The 27,657-nt window shown below is 31.7% G+C and overlaps 1 protein-coding gene across 4 annotated transcripts in view; it reads right to left on the bottom strand.

Annotated features, from left to right (window-relative positions):
* The window catches only part of Tet (Ten-Eleven Translocation (TET) family protein), a 141,001-nt gene that overhangs the window by 53,510 nt on the left and 59,834 nt on the right, over nucleotides 1-27,657 (bottom strand). For 3 of the 4 annotated variants that reach the window (XM_068774725.1, XM_068774726.1, XM_068774727.1), the window contains exon 1: nucleotides 7,694-7,907. The exons of the other annotated variant lie outside the window; for it this stretch is intronic. The gene's annotated coding sequence lies outside the window, so the exon portion shown is untranslated. Of the gene's footprint in view, nucleotides 1-7,693; nucleotides 7,908-27,657 lie in introns of those variants that run through there. 4 annotated transcript variants of the gene reach the window in all.

Below are 27,657 nucleotides of genomic sequence, written 5' to 3'. Positions count from 1 at the left end.
GGCCTAGAATGCATAAGTTTTGTTGAATATTACGAATAAAGACTTCTATACATAGCTATTAATTCCATTTACAAAATTTTTTCAAGCAAAAGATCTAAACATAATTAATGAATATATTCAAGGAATAAAAACCTTTGTTAACATATATAACAATGGATAATCAAATACATACTCGTAGTTCAAGTATGCTATGTAAATAGATAAATAAACTAAACGTAATGGTAATCAATTATAAAAAAAATTAAAAAAAAACTCGCTTATTCTCATTGACGCAGCGACGTACAATTTGAATTAAAACAACAGTTATAAGAGAGTGTTCATTAATACGGTCTATATGTGTATCACAATGAAAATATGGCACGAAACAGGATCCAGAAGAATGGTTAATTGCATTTGATATGACTCGTAAAGTCAATTACGGGACCCGTGAAAATGGCCAGAATTAAAATTTACGCCGCCACGTAAAAGCTCCGTGCGTAATGGTGGCGGTCTGCTTTGCTTCAACGCGAATATACTACATAGCTTTTACCTGTACTTCGGACAGAATCCTTTATCGTCTGGATAGTTTTCAAAGCAACAAGCTTCTTAATATATAAATATCGATTACAAAAGGATACCGTTACATAAATGCGACTATTTGTAATTCATCTTAAGAGTTTTATCATAACAATGTGACACCAAACAGGGTTTCGAAATTTAAAATTTTGTTTCACCTTTTATAATAGTAGAAGTGCATTGTTTCATCGCACCAGTAAAACATAGTATTTTATACTATTTTTCAGATAAAAAATTTAGATAACGGAAAAATTTCAATGTCATCTATTAAAACTAAAAATCAATTTTTAAAATTATTTTACGTATGTCTCAATTTTATACGTTATAAAAAATGTAAACAGTTTTATTACTGTGCCATTACTGTTTTAAAATACGTACTGAAATTCAATAATGTCCCGTAATTTTAAATATGATTTTACATTGTACTTATAGGTAAATGATTTGATATTTGTCTCTTCTGTATAAAAAGGTTTTTGTTGAATGAATTGTAATGTGTGCATATTGAATTAATAAACAAATTTAAAACATTTGTTCATATGTGACTTTTTGATAAAGATTTAATTATTATTCAGTTCTGTAGTACTTATGAAGATCGCTTATATATTTTTATTCTATCATTATAAAAAGTAATGTCTTAATTCCGCTTCCGGACTTTCATTTGACCAGAGCCTGCTACATTGATATTCACGTTTTATTCGACTGCGTTTCACAGACGGACAGATTTCATTAACGCATTTTGATTAAAAACGTCAGTGCGAGCGCGAATGGTTTTTTAAATGAGTTTTAAATCGTGATAGCTTGGATACTTCTCTATTAAAAAAAATATTGTGTTTATTGCCATCTGGAATGACAGTCATAAATATTGAGTTATTTCTGTAGAATCAATTAAATTTTTTCTTTTGACAATTACTAAAACAAATAGGTGTACATTTGAAAAAAGAGTTCCGATATATTTCCACTTTTTCCGACACTTTTTCTTCCTGAAGTGATCAGGCAGTAGATTGCTACGTGGCGGGGGGGGGGGGCAAAAGGGCAGAATCTTGATTTGGACGATTGCTTCCTAGTCCTAGTCATACATTAAACTCTTTTAATCTTTGCATAATTTTAAAAAGCAAGCCTTTAGATTTTTACATACCTACTAAATGTCGCACCATCACCTAATGAAACAGGTCATTTGAAATGTTTAATTTAAAAAACAAAATAAATAAGAAGAAACCATAAAAATACTGCCACCATTGACTATATCAATAAACAAAAAAAACTACCCGATAAAAATAGATACCGAGGTGGAAAAACTTCACAGTATTAAATTATAAAATATAATAGACCAGTATTTCTTAGCTGTTGCATGTCATAAAACGTTTATTATCGCCTTTGCAATGTAAAGATATTGTAAATATTGTACACACCTTAAATGAGCAGGTGCTTCTGAATTTTTAATTGTTTGTAAAGCATTATTGTAATTATTTTAATTCGTCTGCAACAGGTGTATAATTTTTTTTAATAAATAATTGAATAATGAAAGACTTTATAAACATACAATTAGACAACGGTATGATTACGTTCAACATTTTCATTAATAATCAACTATTTACTTCTATTGTTAACAATAATTAATTAATTATATTTGTTATTTGCTTTTGGTAAATTTTGTTATCTTGTTAAGTGATAGCCTTAATTATTTTGTTAGACATCTCAACGGATGTATTTTTCAAATTAATTGAATACAATGTGCTCTTCGATGATTCTAGATCATGTTATTATCTTTTTACTTAAAATATTCAGGCGTTTTTGTTTTATAACCACGGTGATAGGTTCCTTTTGTACAATATCGTATTGATAGCCCTGTTGCATATCTTTTTAATTTTGCATCACACGTTGTTTATAAATCAGGACAGATTCGCGGTTAGTCGAAGTATTACTACATAATGTAATATACTTTTTGTCTCATAGAGGAACCGGTCATTGTGATGATCGTCCAAGAAGGTCTATTCTTTGCAGCAGGCGCCTATCTGTTCACATGATAATGATGATGAAAGAGAGTACTGAGAGCATCCATCATTGATTCATTACGGTGAACTAGAGCTTTAGAGAGTTAACAGCTCGAGGCGCATGAAATAGCTTTCGGTAGAACTTCTGCAAGCGCCCTTGTGTACAGCCCTGTAAGTTTCGCAAGTTTTCAGGACCGCGTGACGAGCACGTGTGTTTATTTACAAATGTATCAAGCGGCAACGCACTCGATCGCCCGCTCTCAATGGATCGAGGCCGAGGCGAGAGTGACCTAAATTTTTATTCGACACGCCACGCATATTATGTAGGTAGGAATGTTGTCACAATCCGCCAACATGGCCGCCATGCCTACAAATATTTTTTGGCGCGAAACGTGAAAACACTACGGAAAATGAAGCGGGTAAGAGCATTCTTTTAGGTTTTCACGTCTATTGTTAAATTATTTTTGGAACACAACAATTATGACTGCCTAAAGCGCATACGTGAAGATTTTTTTTCCACAAAAATTTAGCTATGCTTGTTTATTTCTTTTAACTTTCATTACGTATTTATTTTTATTTCATTCTTTAATTATGTTTTAAATTTTAAATGTTGACCTTAATATAAACAACTATTTTCATGCTTGTAAGAATATCTGTTTCTTTAGATTAACGAGTTAAATATTTAATTTTATTGGAGAAAAACATTATAGGTATGCACCAGAAAGTCTTAATACTAAAATGACAACTGGGTTTCCTGTCCAGAATAGGTATAAGATAAAAATAAAAAGGCCATATTGTATGGTACAAAGCCGAAAATGAGGACACAGATAAACATTATCTGTGGCCCAGCCAATCTCAATTTACTATGTTATGTAAACTTTACATCAGGATAAGTAAAGATAAGAAATGTCTATGAATCACATTTTACTGTGGTCACCACAATCAATGATTTTTTCGGACATTTGTTTAATGGAAACCATGTTTGTGTTTTATTATTTAATATGTGAGAAGTGTTTCTTAGAAAGATCATGTACAATATAGCTTTTAAAAATATATATCTCCAATATTAACTCAATGAGCCTTCAATATGGTTGAGATTTTTTATAAGATCGAATCAGTATTTAAGAGGTCCGGCTTGAATAGGTTTGAGTGGTTGTAGGCATGCTGCTTAATGCTAGACCTAATAACCAGTAGGATCTTCTGGAATGAACGCCAAGAACTGGCAAGCTTAGCGTAATACGTCCATCCACAAGGCTGACGACTTTGCCGTCGGAATGCAGGCCGCTTTCAATCAGTGATTTTGGAAATTTATGAAGAAGGCTTACATCTAGCAGTGGACGTCTTATTGCTCATATGATGATAATAGAGGCAAGTTAATAAATATTTTATAACCGATAGGAATTTATCAAAAACGTGGTTACTCTAGTCACAAAGATATCAAAGCTCAAATGCATTCGTCGAAATTATTATTTCTAATGAAAGCAAAACAATTTTTGGGCTTATCTTATCGTTCTCATTTAGGAAACTTGAATGTAATATTTAGTTGTAGTTATCTTGTTACTTTATAAATATTTCTCAGTTATCGAATATTTCCTGGAATAATGTTATATACGTTATATGCGAAGATGAACACGATAGCAGCCTTGCTGTATTTGCCTTGAAACTGTTTCATATCATCGTTTCTAATTCGATTCTAAAATTACTTAAATTTTTATTAAAATTAATAGAAAGTAAATGATAATCCCAACATCTCCATGTTCGGTCCACAATGTCTCGAGTACAAAGGTCTTTGCTCAATGAGTATTGCCAGTGATGACAAATAGATCCGAGATGTGATCGCTTACGATGGGTTTTACAACATTTACGGTCACACACAATGAAATGGAGATACTTATGCTTGAAGCTTCGCTGCGTGATCAAATCAGAAATGGGGAGATTCTCAGAAAAACCAAAGTCACCGACGTAGTCGCTTCAGCTGACGGCAGTTGGGGCCGAAAGATTCTGGTTCACGAGCATGTAAGTGCAGCGAGGGTAGGTCCCCCACTAGAAAGACTGACGACATAGGTAAAGTCGCGAGAAGTTGCTTGATGCGGGTCTTTTCGGCGTTTTTGGGGCCTACCAGCTACCGGCTAACATGAATGAATGAATGAATGTATAAATGAATGAATGAATGGATGAATGAATGAATGGATCAATGAAATAATAATCGTTGATTATGACAAGCTTTACAACTGTTATTATGTATGTATATATCTAAGAATCATGCACTGTTTAATATGTGTTCAAAGAAGAAGGAAATGAACAAACATTAAATGTAGTTAAAAATATTTTGTACAGCCTGCATACCGCCGGCACACCCATTCTAATTCAACTGCGTTCAGTTACTGATGTTAATTACCATGAACATTAATGTAATAATTTTTTTTAGAGTATTTTTATCATTCGATCACACGTTTCTGTGTTGAATATCTCGAACGCGTTTATATTTTTATTACCGTGTTAATTTACTGTCGTTTCAACATGAATCGAATACGATCGTTAAATTTGATTCATATTTTTTATCTTAAATGTAGATTTGTAATTATTATGAAGGACATAAATTGTTTAGTGGATATTTTTCTTACAGGGTATCTAGTCTTACCATTTTTATAGAGAATCCTATTTATATTAATATATAATTTTTAATGCATATTAAAACTGAAATTGAAAGCACAGATAAAACATATGCAGAGTGTAAGATAACACACCATATCTTTTTAAATTCACTGTGATAGTATTTTAGGCGAGCTATATCACTTCTCATCAGGGTAACGAATTGATCAAATTTTCGTTTACGTTCTGTATGTCTCTCTTAAGACATATGACGTATATTAAATAAAATTGCATCTTATTTTTCTTATTTCAGAAAAAAAAAGTTTTAATAAGCGATTTTATTTGACGTAACTCCTTAATTTAAAAATTTTAACAACTGCTTTCAACTTGTTGTTTTAAAATGTTTTTTTTTTTTAATAAATTTAGAACATAGACAATAAATTGTTTATCAATTAATTTACAACTATAATATACTAATGTACATAGTATATTAGGTTATATATCAGAATAGTTTTTGTTGTTTCAGTCTATTGATGCCTATTGCAGGGGATAGGATTTGAGGGAGTCAAAGATATCTATGGTGGATACACCATAGTATTATGGTACGAAGAACGCTGCTGTCGATCCTCTTGAAGCTTGTTTTTAAGCAGTGGCGATCCTATAAAGCTTGTTTGTAAGCAGTGGCAATATATTAATGCATAATCTGTAAATTATATTTAAGACTGTATCTAGGGAATACGATTGCACGCCTCAGTTCTCTGGCTCTGGGCTACCACTACTGAGTATATCAGAATAATTGTAAGTAAATCAAAAATTTAATTTTACGCCATTTACTGCAATTAATAGCTTTCTAATATAACAACGATAGGTACGTTAGATTTTCATTTAAAGACCGACAATATGGCCGTATTTTATCACTAGAACTTAGTGCCGGATGAATAAATGTAAAAATATTTTAGATTTTAGTCATAAATGCCAGTTTTCACAAGGTTGCCTTAACTGTTTGTTACAAGTAATTTCAAATCATTTACAAAAGTGTGCATCTGTTCAGAATCCAACAGACAACATACGATCGCAAGCTATATTTAGTTAGCTCAGCGTTGAGCAATAAACCTACAATTTTTATCTAATATTTTATTCTACATACAAGATAATTGATTCCAGATGTAAAATGTAAAACCTTTAAAGAGGTGTATAGTTCATTTGTCGGTAAAAAGATCTATAGCTTTTACACCGATTTACAATCGGCAAGTAAATAAATATATAATTATTATCTATTATTCCTGAAGCCATTTATTTTGGACAGGGTATAAATAGCAGAAAATGAGCTATATGTACACTTCTTTAAAGCTTTTATACCTATAACCAATCATCCTGTATATTAAAATTATTGTTAAACATATGTTAACTGATTGATAATAATTTAAACAAGTTACATTCATAATTTACGATGAAATTTAAATTTTTGTTTACATTAAAATTTAAATTTAAGCTACAATAGTTGTTAAATATATAAATTACCTATAAATTTAAAATGTTAATGTTTTTAAAATATGTTTATGATTTGATATCATTTTAATTATACCATAGTAAAAACGATTTATATAATATAAATATAGAATTCGGCATAATTGAAATACTAACTTTATAAAGTATTCGTATTTTCCAGATATTTATTAAAATCGGGAAATTTAATAATTCTTCAAATTAAAAATTAAATTATCTATAACGCTATTATGAACAGCTTTTTAAATTTGCAATACATTTGCAAATTATGTAATTATTATAGTATTCTTAAAAATGTAATAAAATATTTAATTGAAATATATATGATGATAATTTATGACTACAAATATAGACGTATACACAATTTGATTTATTTCGATAACTTGTTTAAATACATTCAGTTATCTTAGACTAAAAATAAATCAAACATCCGTTTCTATTTTCAAATCTAATTTATGGAATATGTTAACATATTCATTACATATTATTCTCATGAAAAATTAATTTAAATTTAATTATTATAATTTCTTTTGACTTAATACAAATACCGAATGAGAAATATTATTTTATCCATGTTGTATTTTCGCACATTGCTTTAATGGACTAATTTGAATAATATTAGCATTTTATGATTACAAAATGGAACATAAATGTTAATTTATGTAAAAAGCATAAATATCAACCGACGGAATTTTGTGTTGCCCGTTGAAATATTTTTAAATATCAAATGTATTTGTTTTAATTAACATTCAATTAACATAACATCCTTTTGTTACAAAACTGTACAAGTAATGTTTAATATTCATATTTTTGCTATAAAATTATTAAATATAGATTATTAAATATTTGTGTGTATCGCCCATCCAGTAAAAGATTGACTAGCCATCACAGCGGCACATTTATTCGTTTCGTCTTACTCGCGTGCCACTGGGTGTATTGACCTTTCCATCAATGTCTATGAGATTTTATGCAAGCACGTCATTTCTTGCGCAACAATTCAGGCCGCATTTACCAAATCCAACAATAATAAGTTTGTAACACGTTATTACCTCAGCCGTCGAACGCGGAAGCTGTAAATCCAAGGTCTATGGCACACCAAAAAACGAAAGAAAAAAAACTAAAAATAACACAAGCACACACGACTTTCGAAATTTGAATTCGCGCGGGAAATCGTCCGAGTGATGTGCAATTCGCGATCGGTAATCGATTGCAGCGAATCGATATGTTACATAAAACGCACGAAGAGACGGCGTCGTCGCACGTGACTGGTGCCCGTGTGACGGACGAAGCGAGCGCGGCAAGCGACGCCCTCCCCCCCAAACTCCCCCCTTCAAGCTGGCTTCTCTACATATACATAGAACAGACATTTGATAAACAAATTACAAATTTGTGATACATTCGCGAGCTTCACCTTCTTATAGCTTTTCGCGTGAAAATATATGTTAACTACCGTTCTAAATATTTGAAAGCTTATATTAAAAATATTTATTTATCGTTTCTTGAGATAAATAGCGTGTGTTATTATTAATTAAATCTTTCAATGTACACTTTTAAACACAATAATTTTTGAAATGTAGAGACAAATCTAACTTCTCTATTAACAAAGATGTGAAAAGAAATAGCATTTAAGACATTATATCTCACCTTGTTTTACATTTAATAATCCAAGAAACTTAACAGAAATATAATTGAATCATAAAAAAATCGAGTTTACATTTCCGATGAAGAAGATAAAACATCGTATGCACCGCATTGGGATCTCCGATGCTATCCCACTCCGACTTATCGGAAAAAGCCTCCTACGATTTGCTGTTCCAGTCTATCAACCGAACCTAAACGAACGACAACGAAGAATAGCGATAAGTTCGTATATGCATTATCATATCAGGCGAGCGAAGTGAACACATAAAAGTAAATTAGGAATACTCTGGAATAAAATATGGCGCTTGTCGGTAAAGGCTTAATTTTGATCTTAAGGAGGCTGTTCACGGGGAGTCTTATTATGAAAAACTGTAGTATCAATGGTCTTACGACAACACTGTAAATAAAAAAAAATAGTTATTACGATAAATACACTACATATGAAGAAATTTGTTAAAAATTTTTACTTTTAAATTTCTTAAAGTGTTTGACTTTTTTATCGCCAGAATTTACAATTTATATAACATTTTGTATTATTATATTACTATATAGATTGGTATTTGTAACATGTATCAATGTGTTTATAAAAATACTGAACTACTGTTCCTTGTATCAAGAGTTATATTATGTATGCTATTTCCACTTTGTACAATTCTTGTACATAGTAAAAAAAAGGAAACTTAATGTCAAAAGCATTCTCTACCAGTTAAACATTTCGGCGGAGCAGTGATGCTCAGTATGTAAGATAAGTTAATATCATAAAAGAGAAAAAATAAGTTAAAAAAGTTGACAATAATACTGAGTGTTTGGTTATAGGTGTATTAGCTTTAAAGGGGTGGATGTATATCTCATTTCATGGCGAAAACCTTTAAAACTTTTACACCAATTTCAAAATTCGAAATATGTGATTTTAATTAATTTTCACAATGGAATATATCAGGTTATTAACTTTTGACGGTAAAAAGTCTCCAGGGAGAGATATTAAAGGATAATGTATTTGAATACATAGTAATCAGAAATTTCAGAGCGCTTTTTCTTACTACCTTATCATTTTTTTATTAATTATTTATGAAACTATTGATTTTTAGATTAGGTGTACTGTATTAATTAACTATATATATACTCATCCCTTTAAATCTTTTAAATCATAAACACTCTGTATATCGACTAAAAGAACTATATACCCAATTGTATTGTAATAGTTTAAATATGATAAAGTATATAACGAAAGCAAAAGCTAACTTAAAACAATACTGTTATAAATATTTTTTGTTTTTTTCTTTTTTGACAGAAAAAAAAATGAGTAAATGTGGTTATACAACGCTTAAGCATCGAGTCAAAGTTATTCACGAACTAACACTTATAAATAAGACGTCAGGAATGTTAACGATCGCACGTCTGACGTGCTAACGAACATGTTTATTGTTTCCGGATAAGTTTAAATCGCGTTACAAATTTGCTTTAGAGTTTCCCTTAATGAGCAATTAAGTGGCTACGAGTTCCGCTCGTAGCGGCGTAGCGCGGCGTAGAAGCGTTCCGCCCGAGTTACAACGCGGTGCTTATGCAAAAGAGGCCAATATTTCATCGCTACTCCGTCTATTGCAGCCCGTATTATCATAACAATCGCTTACAGTACACAGAGCTCTCTGCTTTTAGGTACACTACAGCTACGCGCTGAGATGCACCGCTAATCTTATTTGCATGTTAAACTTTGCGATATTTTATTATCAACTATTTTATAGTTCATTAAACATTATTTATTAACCACAAATTTCAAATTAATATTTCATTTGACTAACGACCCGTATACACTTAATTCATCATCTTCATCATCACTTCAGCAATAGTACGTCCATTAGTTAACATAAACCTTTCCCATAGATTTCCAAAAGAATCGATTCGCAACAGACTGCATCCAGTATCTTCAAACTACGGATGTACGTTCTACCTTGCGCTTCTCTATGGTCTCCGCTCCAGAACCACGTGAACTTCACTTTCTTTTTTAATGTTCTCATTCGGGCTTTGGTTTCGTAGACATATCTATTTATTTATCTCGTATTATCATTACTCCATAATTGACATGAAAATTATTATTACATTTTAATAAGTTTCATTATAGTCAAATAAATATACATATGTTTGTACGTAAAATCACTAATAAATGAGACATGGTGAACAACGAACTGCATAAAATTAATAAACGTGAACTCAGGTATGAGTTTTAATACTGGAATAAAAATAGCAGATGTGATGCTGGTTAAAAAGTATCGATATTTTTAATCCTTTCTTCTGTATATTGTAGAGAAATTATATTGCGTATTTTTCTATAAATAAACACTAGTGCAAAATCAAAGTAAAGTGATGATAGACGATAAAATTATATGTGTTGGTTTTGCGATTAGTCTCTCGGTGCGGCACACGTTTGCTTTATGCTGTAGAGTGTAAGATTTCGGACACCTTTATTAATATAAATGATAGCTCAAAGTAGTGCTTGGTATAGGTATCTAGGGTGCCATTACTCAGCTGAATATGCAATTAAAGCGGAAGGTTTGGTACCGGGTCGTGCGAGCGGGACAGCCTCTCTCCACTCGATATTATATTGAACAAGTTTATAACTACGCGTATTAGACGAACGAGTACAGCGCTTTCTCATTTCCAGCGACGAAACTTTTCTAATATTATAGTTTCATTCATATTGTCGGTAGTTCCGAGTTTTCTTTCGTGGAAAATGAAAGACTATTTCCATAACTATTATTTCGCTTTTATTGCTTTGCTAGTTTCTTTTGCTTGAAATAGATTTGTTAAAGTTGCTAGTTCGCTACTTTATCGTTCGGAAATAATGTTTGTTCTTCGAAAGTGTTAAGCTACACAATTCCTTTTAGGCGGATATATCGTTCTGTTGCGATACTTGGCCGATTGCTTTTACTTGTTTTAATTTGTAAATGAAAACTAAAATAAATGATATAACTTATAATCATTATCATTGTAATTGTAAAATATATTTTTTAAATTCATTCTTTTAATATCTTGTGTTGTTGTGTCTTTAAATGTAATAGTCCCTGGAATACTGGACGTAGGCAAGTCCTGTTGGAAATTCTCTTAAAGGTTTTCCGAAAAACTTTTGAATAAGACTTTAATATGTCTTTAATTTCATTATGTTAAAAGTAAAAGGCGCTTCCAATATGTCTTTATTAGAAATCAATATAGGAGGCTTATGTCCAGCAGTGAACTTCCTCGGAATGAAAAGACGATGATTAAAAGTATCTCAATGACTAAAACCTATAGTAAACCTTTCATAACTTGAAATATATTCTGTACCAACTAAATTTAAGCTGATAACAGATTTCAGAATTATTACAACAATCATACGCATATTATTTACTAATAAATCAGTTGGATTTATTATAAAAATATAAGCTTTTTTTATTGTGTAAAAGATTTAAGTTTTAATTTTATACGAATTACCATTGCAATAGTGTGTTAGCACCCTTAACAGAATACCGAAAATTAAATAATAGTGGACTTGAGAGAAAACAGTTTAAAAAATAAACAAGCCCACAGCGGTGTATGGTTAAAACAACTGCCCTGTAGTTATCGCGAACCCGTGCACCGGCTATTACGTAAATTATGCGGTGTAATCACTATTGTCCACTTCACAATGTATGTACACGAATTACCCGCATTTACCTGGTAATAACTTATACTTCAATCGATATTCTTCGCGGTGTGACTACATTGAATAGTTACTATGAGATTTTTTTTGATTGAGGATGCGTTTATAAGAAACAAAAACGTTAATGTATGTTATTTTTGTTTTAAAGAGTTTGACCGGTTTCACTGTTGATCGCTCAAGGTAGTACAGAGGCACATATAAGGCTTAATTTATGATATCATAAATATGTCAGCTGACGTTTTCTGTTTGCAGAGTTTTTTTATTTAATTTCTGAAATACTAGTATATACATTTAAATAGCCCAGTGAAAGAGCTTCGATATAAGTTGTTAAATACGTGTTACTTTAAGTTCAGTCTCGAGGTAAGTCATTCCGGTCAAACAGATCTGAATCTGCAATAGTAATAGGTATTAATTTATAATATAGTCCAAATGAGACACAAGTCTGATTTAGGTTAAGTTTGCGCTAAGTTTCTAGATTTTATTTCTTTCATATTTAAAAAAAATAACTTACAATAAATAAGGCAATAAGAGAAGACAAGACTAAGTTAAAAATATATATAAAAAAATAGTGTATAAAAATAAGAATATATAACCGATTGTTAGAGACGAATTGTTATTTATTATTACTAAAAATAGCTAATAAGCTATTATCGTTATAACTGCTTATTATTCGTTACGTGAGTGACAGACAAAGAAAACAAAAGTGCTTTGATACAGACAGCGCTGAAGATTGAATTGAACGTAAATGTTGATTTTTAATTATGTGGAGCCTTGCAATTTATGCGGGATGGCGTCTCAGTTTTCTGAACAAACAGCGCCAGAACAAGTTCCACTCGAGTTTGGAAATATGCATTAAATGAATGGGATTTCTTAAAACTAAGAGATAGAAAATTAGGTATACAGATGTAAATACGCGTGCTTTTTCGTTTGTTAATAATTCAAATTTTTTTAAATCGTGTAATCAGTCGACAGACTGTGGGCAAATGTTGGGAGATAATAGTCGGTAAGATTAGATTCCCTATTCGGAATATCTCTGCATTTAATAAGTGCTTTTAATGCCCAAAGTTTTTTCTTTCTTAAAGTTAGGGCATCACCCAGCGCGTTGTCTAAAGAATTACCTGGTGCAAAACGTGTTAGTAAGGATAATGGCTATTAATCAAATTATATAATTTGGTTAATATTAACCTACTTAGTTTGATGGTCGAATCGTTTGTCATGTTAAAAGTATCTAAACGCTTTAAATATTTATCATAAAGATACATTATTATCAAACACAGACACAATCAAACTTCTCATATTTACGTATAAATAAATATTAATTGCATATGTAATAACTCAATTTTAAATACGTGTTTCAATTTTTTGTTGTTCAAATCTTACATTGGAATTAAACTTTTTCCCTATTTAAGAAGAACGTTAACGGCTCTAACAATGTTTTACAATTATTATTAAATTGTAATTTTAAATAAATAAATAAAAATAAAAATAATGTCTGAAGGTTTTTAATAATGAATATTAAGTACTCAAGACTTTATAGACGTCACCCAATCTTGAAAAGTTACAATTTATTTTCTTAAATCAACCTAAAAAACCAGCCAGAGTAAGCTAACTTAAAACATAGCCAGAGCGGTATCGCTTGGAGTTTCATTAGAAAAAAAAGTTGTTTTGTCCTCTAGTTAAACTTTCCTCACAATAGTCGTAATTAAAAGTTGGCTGGGAGAGCGCCGGTGACGTCGGGCAATCCGCATCAACCCGCCAACAGGCCGACGACAAAAAGGGCGCCAAACTTCCACAGATAAACAACTTCCCGCCTTTTAGTCGCATTAACCTCGAGGCGGTCTCATGAAAAATTTAACTTGAACGGTGACAAAATGATCGGATTGTTTCTTTATTTTAGAACTATTGATACCTAAAATGCAAGTTTTATTCATAATTATATATTATTTAATTTATATAATGCCATAATGATTTGCGAAGAAAATAAATTTGCCGGTAGAACAATTAATGAACACGAGAAATGTATAGGTAAGTATAAAACATACAAGTCGTATGTATAAGCAAATATCGTTTTACAAATTAATGGCCATACGATACGGAAATTAAGCGCCATGCGAACGGGCAGACTGCCTCCTACTTGAGGGTGGAGGTGGTGGGGGGTTAGAATAGCAATCTAGGGTGGTCGAATTGTCTGGGCGGCTGAATGGAATATCTACGTAGCCGGCTGCCCATCAGAAATACGAAAATGTTTTAGGCTTAGATGATGCTTGCATAATACATGCTTTAGGCAAATGTACGACCGATGATTGGACCGATGCAAAGCTTCAGTATTAATGGGATTTCCGACAAAGCTTTGAGTAAGAATCTAATATGACTTTAATTTCAACTACATTATGTAAAGTGATATTGGTCACTTCCGAGTGGTCTTATTGGAAACCGGTGTCCATCAGTGGACGTCGTGCAGCTAAAGCGACAATGATGATGTTATGAGAGAATTGATTTATGCCTTGAAAATGTAATACTGTAGTAATTAGTAAATATTTTTTGAAAAATTGTAATATAAATAAAGATCTTGTCTACCTATGATAGGTGTTGAACAAGAGGTCCCAAACCAGGGCAATTAAAAGTAAAGAAAAAAGTGAAATTTATTATGATTTCGGGGCCGGGCTGATGTTTCTCTTGTCTCCAGGAGCTGAAGATTAGGTAGCGACAAAGGGTAACCATTTACGTACGAATTTGGACATTCTTTGGCCACATTGTGCTTAAGACGAGTTGATATAGATATAAATTAAAAAGTTGATATAAATTTCTAATTTTAGTTTAATGTAGTGAACTAAAGAATGATTATGATGGTAGTTGTGGTTAGATTGTCGAAAGCTCCAATATTGGTACTATTACATCTCGCAAAAGGCCTTGGTGAGAGAGAAAAGTTGTGTACACGGCAGAGTACACAAGCGAAGAAGAGGAATATTATTAAAAATAAATTATTCCTATTTAATAGTAATCTGTTCACTAAAATCATTAGTTTTGCATATATATATTATTTATAATTATGTTTCATTAATTCAACTATAATACTTTAATATAGGATTTAAACTACTCTACTAACATACATGGACTTTGTACTTGGCTAAGTCATTGTACTTGGAGCATCGTGTACGCAATTTCTCGACACAAGTTTAATATTTTAGGCACTGTGTTATGCTTTATTATTTATAGGTAGCTATTTTGTTTGAATAGGTAACAGCCTAATGGTTTTAAGTTTGTCTGCATGATATAAATTATTTTTTCACTCTTTAGTTATTGTGAGGCGATACGTAATGGGATGGAAGACTATCTTTTATAAATTTAAGAAGTTTTTAAAGAATCCATTACCAGTGCAAAGGACTATTAAAGTGAAAATAGAGTTTGAGGATGAATTGCTTTAACTACTGTATTAAGAATGTTGTAAATGTGACCACAATAAAGCCGTTTGAGTTTATTGTGGGTTCTTTTTAGATCAGAGCGCATTGAGAACTCTCTTAGCTTAAAGTTTCAATTAAATTTAGTTATTCTGGCATTCTTCTTATGACTTTTAGTGATCAATTTTAGGAATTTATTACGATAATATATATGAAAAATCAAGTAATAATATTTATGTAATGTGGATCAAATTTATTAGGGCAGGTCTCTTTAGCTAAAAACCGTTCGAAGAAGGTGGATTGACCTCGAAGTCTATTAAAATTAATTACTAATGTTAATACCATAATATAATGACCTTCTATGTACTACAGTAGTAAGTATCCCCAACTCTAAGGAAATAAATGCTCCTTAATGGAGATGAGAAAAGCTGCCGATTTACTTACTATACTGGGGAAAAATAATACAGGTGGTAACTTAAAAAAACAAAACATATGATGTAAGGTCGTGTATGATGATACATGATACGGTAAACATTGTGATATAGTATTAGAAAATGGAGTTTAAGTTTGAAAATTTTACTTAAGCGTGGAAAGTATAACTATGTAATGTAATGTTATAACTATGTAAATTAAATAAGAATTTAAAAAAAATTAAAAATAAAATGTAGATATATATGTAGCGTTGCATGAAATATGGAAAAGGATCGAAAAGGTTGCATAGGAAGAATGTGTAAAAATGCTATAAAATTTGTGAAAATGTGAAAAACGAAAGATGTAACCAAATGAAAGAAATCGTAAAATAAAAGGGACGTACTTAAGTATAAACGAAAAAATCAGTGAAATAAAACTCCTTGTCCTTAAAAGTTAAAAGCGTCAGAGGCTCCATAAAACCATAAAAAATACGATGACCACTTTATGATAACGTATATGACAGCTTCAGATTTTTTAGTTCAGCTTATTTAATTCTAGTTCCTGCCAAATTTGACTATTGGCATTTTTCTTTCGTCACAAGTGACCAATATAAATTATTTCATAACAATATTCATAGGGCCGTCTGTCTTTCAAGGTGGAATCAATCTAAAATACATCTGAAAATCTTCTACGGTTACGCCCAAAATTGAACCTATCCATGAAGTTTATCACAACAGGAATATCATTATCATCGTCATCACCGTTTCAGCAGTAAGACTTCCACTACTAGCCACATGCTTTCTCTGTACATTTCCAATAGTACCTGGGAAGTGGCTTGTGTCTTCCAACAACCTTATTGTCTTTTTCCCCCTAATGGGACGTAGTGTACTAGGTTTGCCGATCCGTGGTTTCCGCTTAAGGACCATAAAATCCTAGTGGCCATCTCTTCTAAACACTATGTAGATTGCCCATCGTTTAATTAAAAAAAATTAATGCGATTAAAAACAATACATCGTAATGTAATTAATTGGAATATCATTTTAAGAGCTTTATAAACATTTTATAACATTTCCATCAAAGAATAGGTACGGTAACGAATCTAATAAGAATGCAAATGGATTCCCGAAGTACAAACATAATTTCATTATTACCGAGACGCAGACTTGATATATTATCAAGTTAAAATTAAATTAATTCCGCTCCCCCCTTCACCTCTCCCACCTCCCTCGCTGATATATAGAAGATGTTTAATTAAAATATCTTTAAGTGATTTACGGTAGTATTGATAATTGTAGGTTCAAGGATGATTTATCAGACCACGGCCATGTTTACGATCTCGCGTCGTGATGATTCATGTAATATTTAATTGCTATAGTGAATTATTACTGTTATTCCTTATTAAATAAACGGAAGTGTTAACTTGTTCATGTTATTTTTATGCAAATTAATATTTTTATAAATGATAATTTGTTTATTATCTGTGCAACATGGCTACCGATGACGTATCCCAACACTTGTTCGATCTACTACGTAAATACTAAGAAAAGTGATGGCACGTTGATGGAATTGCCAAGTTAAGAATTGAAAATATATGTGTAATAACACAATTTATTTCATGTTTCGACTCGAAATTTGATATTATCGACAGTTTGATGTGTGATTTGTTAATAAGTTAAAATGTATCTTCTGTTGACCACTCAAACACTGACCTCCCAGATAAACATGTTTGTGATATGTTTGTTTTATGACAGTTGTTTTATTCAATGATTATATATCTATTGTTTTATTATTTCTATAAAGCAGGAGTACAACGTAATTCATGGTAAGACCACTCCATGGAATATCATGGTTTTTATTCTTAACGTTTCAGCTGTACGACCCATTGCTAAATATAGGTCATCTTCATATATTTTCAATACGTCCGGATGGAAGGTGTCCTGATGGGTATATCTAATAATTCATATATATATTGCCAAATACTAGATTGACCATCCTACTTTACTTACTAGATTATCTTAGCCCTTTAGGTGTTCATTTGTTTGGTGATTAAATTTAAATTAATTAAAAATGTTTTTCCTTAATAAATTTTTACTCGATGTCACTAGACACTGTTAGTTTAAAATAGAAAAACTATACCTATTATGGCTTGAAAGTATAACACATCGAGATTCGTTACTGTAACTATAAAATGTATGTTCAACTCTTTTCACTGACTTACAACTGCCTTGTATGGTAGTCTGTCTGATACCGTCAAGGCATTTGTTAGTACGTCATTAAAATTTAATTGACGTCCTTAATTTTAAAATTATTAGATTAATTTCTATACCAACATCACGGACCGAAAGATGATACTATTTGAACATTACATTTATAATAAATATAATAAAAAGTGTTAGAATATTGTTCTGAGAATAAAACATCTAGTCTATCACGTTCTAGATACATAAAAAAAATATTGTTACATAATAATATTTATTTACCATTTTTCAGAGTCAATAAATAAATGATTAAATATATGAAAATTTTAAATATAAAATATTGATACCAAAGCGTGATTGCAGGCGAAATCCATTGTTCTTGTTGTACAATAAGTATTATGTCAATAGTATTGTAATAAATACTTGTTTAAAAAGTTTGACGTTCAAGTCTATGAAAGGGAAATTAAAAGGTTGTTCACTGAAATAACTAACGAAGCTTTTATATATATAAAAGCTTAACAACATTATCTCAAAAACGACTCTATACGAGTTGTTTTTTATTTATACAAATAGCTTTTACCGTTTCAAAATATAACGTTTTTAACATTTAGCGATGGGTACTGACAATATGTATTTATAGGAGTTTTATCGGCTAAATTCAATTTATTGCAGCTACGCCGTGCCTCGGGATAGCAATTTCCACAGAAAATTAAATTTACCGTTCATCCGGAAAAAGTTGAAAGCTCTCAAAACTAAGATAATCGTACGTTTATTTTTAAGTGTTAAATTTTTGAGAACAAGTTATTTTTGTCGTTAAAAATTGAGTAATCTTTAGATATATAACAATCAATTTGTGTGTCTGTCTGTCAGTATTTGAGTGTTTTGGTCAAAAACTTTACTCCCAATCGCCGTGTGTTTAATAAATTATTAAAAATATCCCCAGAAAGGTTTTTGAAAAATTATTTTTAGGACCGTTTGTTTGAAGTATCAAAACTGAAATTTTGTTCAGATTTTTTAATAAAAAAATATTATATGATTACATATATATGATTCACTGATATATTAACGTCGTAAATATAAATGAACTTAAGATACATGTAACGAATTTCTAAAATAAAATTTTAAATGTAACGCTAATCGCTAGTCTGTGAAAATACAAAGAATAGGTTAGATAAAAGCAATTTAAAAGAATAAGTGCATATGTTATATACATATGTATATATGTTTGTTTTGTACACATTAACTCCTACCTTAATTTATACTTTACCTTTTCCATACTATGGTTGTCTGTAAGAGATAGCCTCGTGTGATAAGACCGCCAATTGTACATTTTTATTTATTATAGTGAAATTATTTAAATGTACCCCATTCCCCATTTAGGTACTAAACTAGGCAAATTACGTATTTAGTTTGAATTTACTTGTAATTGTACCGTATTATGATCGAAACACTCGCAAGTAGAACTGAATTGATTTATTTTATAATATATTTATTACATAATCATTATGTAAGATCCACAAAACAAAATTTTACATCGGACGAATTGAGACTATTATAAATATTGAAAGAGCGTCTAATATACAGGGTTTAAAGCTATACGAAAGCATAATCTGCCCATAAAACAGATTTTAGAGCGTACCGGGGTAATCCGCGATATATTAAAACTCCTCCGATAAGCTTCTTACGGCACCTACCTGATGTTCGATATGACTGAGAATTGGTAAGATGAAAGAATGAAAATGTAGACTCCAAGGACATATTTGGGAAGACGGAAAAGAATTAGCATTTTTAAAGCAGAGTACTAAGTCGTTGAGACATTAAACGATCATTTTTATCACATAAAACGCTTAATAAAATAGACATAAAATACACGTGAAAGCCTTGTCGTTTCAGCTTACAGACGCCCACTGCAATGTATAGGCTTCCGCCCAAAAATATCTATGGATTTGTATACCATAATCGCCATGCTTGGGTGGACGATCACAGTGTGGTATTATGGTACGCAGAGGATACTGCAACCCATCTTCTAGAAACTTGTTTGTGAGTGTTGCCAATTCTGTATAACTAATGCACAAAGCGTGAATAATATAAGATTGTATACGGGAATCGAACCCGTGATCTACGACCGCTTGTCTCGGTCCTCCACCACAGGTAACCACTGTTCAAAATAATACTTATTTTTTGACACAGATTGTCATAAATACAACAATCTTACTTTATATATATAAATGATACAATATTTCCATTCATCAAGCCGCAACTTGAGAACGACTTTACCAATTTCATTTATCTTTTTTTATAATATAACTTTCCTAATACTTTGTAGAAAGTTCTCGTGAAAAAAAATGTATTGCGAAGAAACTTAACGACTATTGAAACTTGGACGCAATTGACAGATCGCTGTGAACTTCGCGCGTTTGACAGTTAACGTACTGCTTATTTATATTGTCGTTTATCTCCTGCATTGGTGAATAACACAGATCAAAAATTAATGTATTTATTTTACATTTAATAAATAAATATAGTAATCATTCAGAAATATGTTACATTAATTATTTATATTAGAATGTGACAAGCTACTATCTCCAGGCAATACGATGTCTATCTGTATAAAAAACACCTAACTGTACATATTATGTCAATACGTTACTGAACACTTCTCTGTAATTTTGTAAATGTGGGGCCAATGATTAGTCATCAGGGAGGAAGCAAGAGATTCGAAGACGAACCCAAAGGGCAAAACATGCGATAAGTTAGTTGGCCAGAATATGGTATAAAAGAAGTGTCTCGAATACCACAAAAAAGAAACTAGTAGGAGCTTTATTTCTAATTTTCTTATGCGCATTTCATTGTGGTACTCGAAAAAGCGCAGTTTTTTTTCGATTGGATCTAATTATGGGCACATTGTAAAAAAATCGATTTAATTTGCTTGCGCTCCTTTCATACTAGGGCGTGTTAGGATTTCTTTTAACTCTATTTTATGTAAAGGAATTTATTTATAGTTAAAGTTACCATAGAAAAGACAAAAAACAACAATGTAATGTTATAGTGAATTTCTACGATTCACATTCTCATGAAGCATTTCATCAAAGACTTAAGAAAAATGTATTAAAATAAAAAAGGGAAATGAAATACAATTGAATTTGAAAAATAAATGCTGAATGAATAGTGAATGATGATTTATAATGAAAAACAGGTTTAGGTATGAAATGAAATCCAATTTCAAATATTACTGTTATCGCCGGCTCACATTTGTTCCATATTTAAATTAAAACATAAGTTTTTTCTTGAACTAGATAATATGTAAATGTCAACGTGAAACTTTCTGGGAATTGACATTCGCGTTGAATAATTCATAAGGGCGTAATACATAATGTATGTTTTATTATCTCGAACAATGGGCCCGTTATTTCTGTGTACGCAGTCACTCTGGACTTCGTTCCGTTCGTATATGGACTAAATAACTCTTCGGAACTTTATCATCGTGAAAATGTTAATCAACCTTCCGACGGCGGAGTTACAATTAGTGAATTCAAATGTATTCGAATGTTTTGCGGTCATTTTTCGGTACATTGTAAGAAGGTATGGCGTATTTTACACTTTTCATTTTAATTGACTTTTTTTAATGCGTTAATAGAATCATTTTCAAAGTTGTTTATTTTTAATTACCTATATACTTACTTACAAGGACCGAAAAGTTTGATCACTCAGCCTTACAGATTTCTTTATATTTACCACAGAACATTATTGTATTATTGTGTTTTACATTGATTAAAGGCGCCGCAGTTGGTGATGTGCAAAATTTTGAATTTCAAAATTCTGTTTAACTTAGCAGTGTTATTGATAAGTTTTTTTTATGGCCCCCGCTATACGGGACCTTTCGTACAACCTCTGTCTTGGATTCACATGGACAGTTTTGCTTAATCATTTCTTCACATTCTCTTTTTTCTTAATTTTTTTACGTTCTTCTTAATATCTCTCATTCTATCTTCTTTTATTCATTACATTATTTTCCATTTCTGTACCTTTCATACCTTGCCTCTGTAATAGATAGGTTACATATTTGTGTAATAACTATATATTAGTTTTCATAGTTCCACATTTACAATTTTAACGATCTTAGGATTAGATAAAAGACTATAGTTGTCAGTAATGTAGAATGTAAAAGGACTAGAAGAAAAGGAAAATCACTTACTAGCTGGACTAATATAGTTTTAAAAGCGTGTAAAGAGTTGTAAGTTTTGAGAAAAATGGTACCAAAACCTGTCATGATAGATCAAGACCCTGAGTCACGAGGAAACGACTAAGAAGAAGCTCTGTTTAGATCTTACGGGAAGACAGAACTGGACATTGTCACTACGATACTGCCGAAACCGCTGCAAAACCGAGGAAAAAAGAGCATGTGCTACTTCCGTCTCGCCCCGCGTACCTAAAGCGTGGTAAAGCAGTTTAGGTGGCAATATAGTTGTAAAGGTTTTTATAACTAAACTCTATACATCATCGTTTCCACCACGGTTTTCATAGTAAAGACTCGTACCTAAGTCGACGGAAGCGTCGATGTATAACCAGCACGAAAATATATCAATAAGTTTTCATATTACGCTATTCACGTCTCTATTTAACGATAAAATAAACCGAACGATGTACAATACAACAAATCTTTTTAAAGGCGTGTTAGGTTGCCCTGTGGTCGTGATATTTCAATTTGTGAAAGGCGTGTGGAGTTGGCACATGGACATAGCGAACCACTTGTTGCGGTTCTTCACGGTTACTCCAGCACTGCGGTCCGTCACAACGCGCTATCCGTGATGGTTGCCAGCTTTCGCAGAACATTCGTTAATAAATGAAATAAAGACAAAGCTAATAGTGAATTTACTTCGTGGAGTACATTTGCGTTTTGCTACACGAATGATTAAAAAGGTGACTACTTTGAAACTCTCGAAGAGTTATTTAAGAGAAAAAAGAACTACAATTAAAAGAGAAGAGAAGAGGGGAAAAAATTCATGGCTTTATCCACTTTACATAAAAACAAATGTGTTAATGAGCGCTTTTGTGTATGTGTTTATGTATAGAAAAAATTACGTAAAAAGTCACACAACCAGTTGTAAGTTATTGTACACATGTGGGCATTGTAAATGATAATAAGTCGATAAAATAATATATACCTATGTATAAATAAATATATAATTTTTATATATAGTAGAAACATCTGACCCGAAAGCGCAGTATAAGAAGTTCTCGAAAAATGCTACGACGATGAGGACGGAGGAGGAAAGCAGCTTAGGTCCAGCACCGATCGTAAATCTGTGGAAATAGTTACTACTGCTGATAGGTATAATTAGGGTATCTGTAGGATCGAGAATTCAAAGAGCTATGTGACAAAAATTCTGACTCTTTCAACTTAGTTACTAATTTGCTCTTCCAATGGAATTGGGTCTGCATGTTTTTCCCCAAAGAAACTTTGTGTCCCCGTAGTGGAAATAAACATAAAGGCACATATGCCTCAAAGTTACACTTGTACATACCAGATAATGGAAAATGGTTTGACAACGTCGCTATGAAGTTGTTGGACGTAGGAAAATTCGTAAAACTAGGTTAATGTCTAATTTTAATGGCGCGCGTCGCATACCGGGCGAGCTGTAAAAAGATTTAACGTTTAATACAGGGCCGATTTGTACGCGGTGGCCGCCATTTTCATTATTGGAATTTCGTTTGAGTTTCTTTTTATTTGACCGCGTAATGTTTCCCATCAAGTCTATTTACTAGAAAATATACTATTGTGTTCCTGTAATAGTTATAATACTAATTTAAATGTAAAAATCTAAATAAACACGATGGTATTTAGCACAGAGCATTTTTGGTTGCATTTATTTTTGTGTCATATTTTGTGTACACAAATAAAATTAATGAAAAGAGAATTGAAATGTGATTTGTTCTCTGTTACATGAATTGCCCACGTTCGTCTTTTTGAGCGCTCAATCTTATTAGCGGCGGGTTCGAGAGTCACTTGGGTTCACTTGTTGCGCATCCCGGCGGGATTCCCCACCGCGTCACCATTCACCATCTTGATATCACGCGGATTTATTGCACTGCCTCGTGTTTGAAAATGGAACAGGTTACTTTTATTTTTTCTTACCTGGTTACATTTTGTACACGGCGTTTGATAAATTTGACGGTTAAAATCAAAGGTTTATTTTAATCGTTTTTATTGCGTTATATATCAAAAATATAAGAAACAAGCATAAATAAGGAAGATTTAAATAAACAGAAAATATGCGACATTCTGAGTCAAAAGATTAAGTAAAGTATAGCTTGCGGACTCTGTGCCTCCGAGACTTGACTTCTATGAAGATGTAAAAGCCGTAAAGATTGGTTAAAAGCACTAACCGTCACTGAAATGAATGAAAATGAAAACAGAAATTCTCAAAAATGAGTAAAAAGGTCCACACTACAGGATTAAAAATTATTTAGATATATAAGTACACTGCTTCCTACTTTTGTGCATTCCTTTAAGAGAAGAATATATATGTTATTAATTCTCCGATATGTTTTATTTACGATAATCATAGTAATATACTAAAATATAATAATTTGTGAAAAAACTTGAAAAGGCCTATGTGTTATATCCGTAATAAAAACGGCGTCGCAGATGTATTCTATAAAAATAAAAATATTATACGCAAAGTGGAAAACTCAATATTTCATCGTAATAATGTAATGAAAAAGCGAACACACTTTAAGCGTAAAAATGTTAAAAAGCATAAATTTTAATATTTCACGTAACACAAACACAAATAGGGCGGAATTCAATGTTTACAGTGAAAATGAACTGTAAGCTTTTCTAATCTTTATACCCGTGAGCAGAGTGTTCAATTTTCCTTTGCTTGTCGGTAAAAAATAAAACGAACGAAAAAAAGTTTAAAAGTTACAATTTAACGAAAATTAAACTTGTTGGTATGTAAATTCAGTAATTTTTCACACAACCTACAAACGTAACAAGTCATTTCGTATTTTATAGTTTTATTAGTGGTGAAATCATTTTGTGAGTTGTCTTCTAAGTTTCTCGACGTCTTACGGTCCTAGTCAAATGACTGCCAAAGTTATCTACTCACCCTGGCTGTCCCCTCTTTGGTAAAAAATTGAATAAAGGACTCGAAACGAGGCCCTTGAGGCATCTCTCGAGCTCAGGTACCGTATACAGGGTGATTGGTTATAGGTGTAAAAGCTTTTAAGGAGTCAATGTAAAGCTTATTTATTGGCACAGATCCCTACAACTATTTCCAATTATTCTTCTATAGCGATCGCTCTGGAATATGTTACATCAATTTATATTTTCAATTCGAATGCCACAGACCAATAAATTTTGGTAATACAAAGTGTACAGGGACAGCTAGTAAATAACATTTCATTGTAATATGTACTTAGCCGAATTTTAAAAACGTTTTTTCTTGTTATGTTATCATTACGTTATTTATTTCTGAAAGCATTGATTTGTGTACCAGACATTAATTGACAGAATCATCAAGGATTTAGAAATAAATGTGAAAAACAACAATATTAATTTATGAATTAAATTGATATCTGACTCATAAAATAAAACTGTATTAGCAACTTTTTGATACAAAAATAAAAATGTTACTAGACTTTTTTTAAAAAAAAAGTTACATTTCTTTTTAATAACGTTCTAAAATTGCCAATCGCACTCAGCGGAAACAGATTGAAGCGAATTCTTTGAAAATTGCCCGCCATAAAAGTGTAATAGCGTGTTCTATCGGATTTTTCCGATTCACAGCCTCGTTTCCATGCTTACAAGTAAACATATAGGTTCGGAACATTCTCTGCGGGCAGACGGTTGCATCAGCATATTGGCTAGTTAGTATGGCTATCTACAATACCGGCGAAAACGTACGAACCCATGGTTACAGGGTTACCATTTTGTTTTATTTATCGCGGCCTATATTCAGTAATCTGGAAACATCCATTCTATTTTATCACTTTATGCTTATTTTTAATTAATTTCGAGTAATTAAAGACATTTACTCTCACATTTTCATTATATTTTACTACTTAAGAATACACAGGAAAGTCATTGGTTGAATCAAGGTGACAATAAATTAATATCTTTTGGTTACTTAAAAACGTGCCTGAAACCTTTTATTTAACATTAATTACTTTATCTGTTGTTACAGATAATGTAATTAATGTTAATTATTTTGACTTCTTTCACGCTATTTAGAACAACTGCAAAACCTTTTTATGTTTACGATCTTAAAAACTTGTTAAAAACAATTATAAATCATTTCCCAAGTGGTGATAATCATTGTAGAATTCAAGCAATCTTCAGTAGGGCGAAAAATAAATTATTTTTAAATGTATATTAAGTGTTTAGTTAGGCAAGTGGAAAAAGAGAGGTAAAAATTAGCAGAAGTACTCGAAAGATTGCGACTATGGCATTCTTTTAACGCATATGAAAGCTGTGGAATTTTCCAGACGACAACCCTAGTTTTTAGCGTGCATTCCGTGCATATGTTAGCGTGTGTGCGCGCCAGACGGCTCACAATCGCACATTGTTGTTATATTAAAAAAAAAAAAAACTACTCCTTTTAAACGCTGCACGTTGGCAGCCTTGACTTAATTGACAACAGGAATTTTATCTCGTGTTTTATGAAATCACAGATCATTTATCCATTAAAAAAGACTTATTATCGTCTGGTTATATTAATAATTTTAACAAAATACACTAACGATTTTAATGCTACATCATAAAAGAGATTACAAAAGAATAAAAATAAACAAAGATGATAAAGGCTTATAAAAAAAACTTTGTTAATGACACTGGCAACGTGCCAAAACAATTGTGTAAAGCAGAAGCAAAAACACCGCCATTTTGTTACGTGAAGCACATTAAATATTTACGAAATCAATTGAAGGCCTTACACCGTTGTAATCAAAAGAACAATTTAGAGGGAACAGCGAGCCAAATATAATATTTAACGGCTCTTTGTAACATCGAGACCGTCTGAAAAGTTATGAAATTTTCAAATATCTTACGGAAATAACCGCTTTCATGCATTTCATTTTATCGCATCACGCGTAAATTTTATTTAATTAAATATTATATTCAAGTATTTTATTAAAAAATGTATCAACGTTTATTATTAATTTTTAATTCTTTAGCTCCATCATAACTATTCAAAAGAGGTTATTTTTACTATTTTCTTTTGGAATATTCATCGTTTATCATCATATTTTCAGCCATAGGAAGTTCATTACTGAACATAGACCTCTCCCATGGTTTTTTAATAGGACCAGTTGACAACAGCTTGCATCCATTGGCGAACGATGCGCATGCCGGTTCACAGTTTCCACATTAGAAGCTCAAGATCTCACCGGACATCTATTTTGCATGTTTTATGGGCTGCTATTTCAACTTATCAAACCGTTAGAATATTTCGACTACTTTCCGCCATCTAAGGATCTCCTCATTTCTAATTTGATCTCGTAGAGAAATCGCGGCATATCCTTATCTATGATCCCAAGTCCAGATCCCATTGCGGATAAACTTTGAGTATGATCACTTAATGGAGCGTCTACCGGTACGATCTAAGAGCTCAGCAGAAAGAGGCTTCTTAGGGAGTAGTCAAACTTTGCTACCTTAAAAGAATTGATAAGTAAAGCGCCTTCAGAGACCT

Source organism: Battus philenor, unplaced genomic scaffold (genome assembly GCF_028537555.1).
Source record: "Battus philenor isolate CCGP_79_NKW_IND1 unplaced genomic scaffold, ilBatPhil1.0.hap1 SCAF_7, whole genome shotgun sequence".
Taxonomy (NCBI): Eukaryota; Metazoa; Arthropoda; class Insecta; order Lepidoptera; family Papilionidae; genus Battus; species Battus philenor.
Note: the sequence above shows the minus strand (reverse complement) of the source record. Positions and strands in the feature narration are given on the sequence as shown.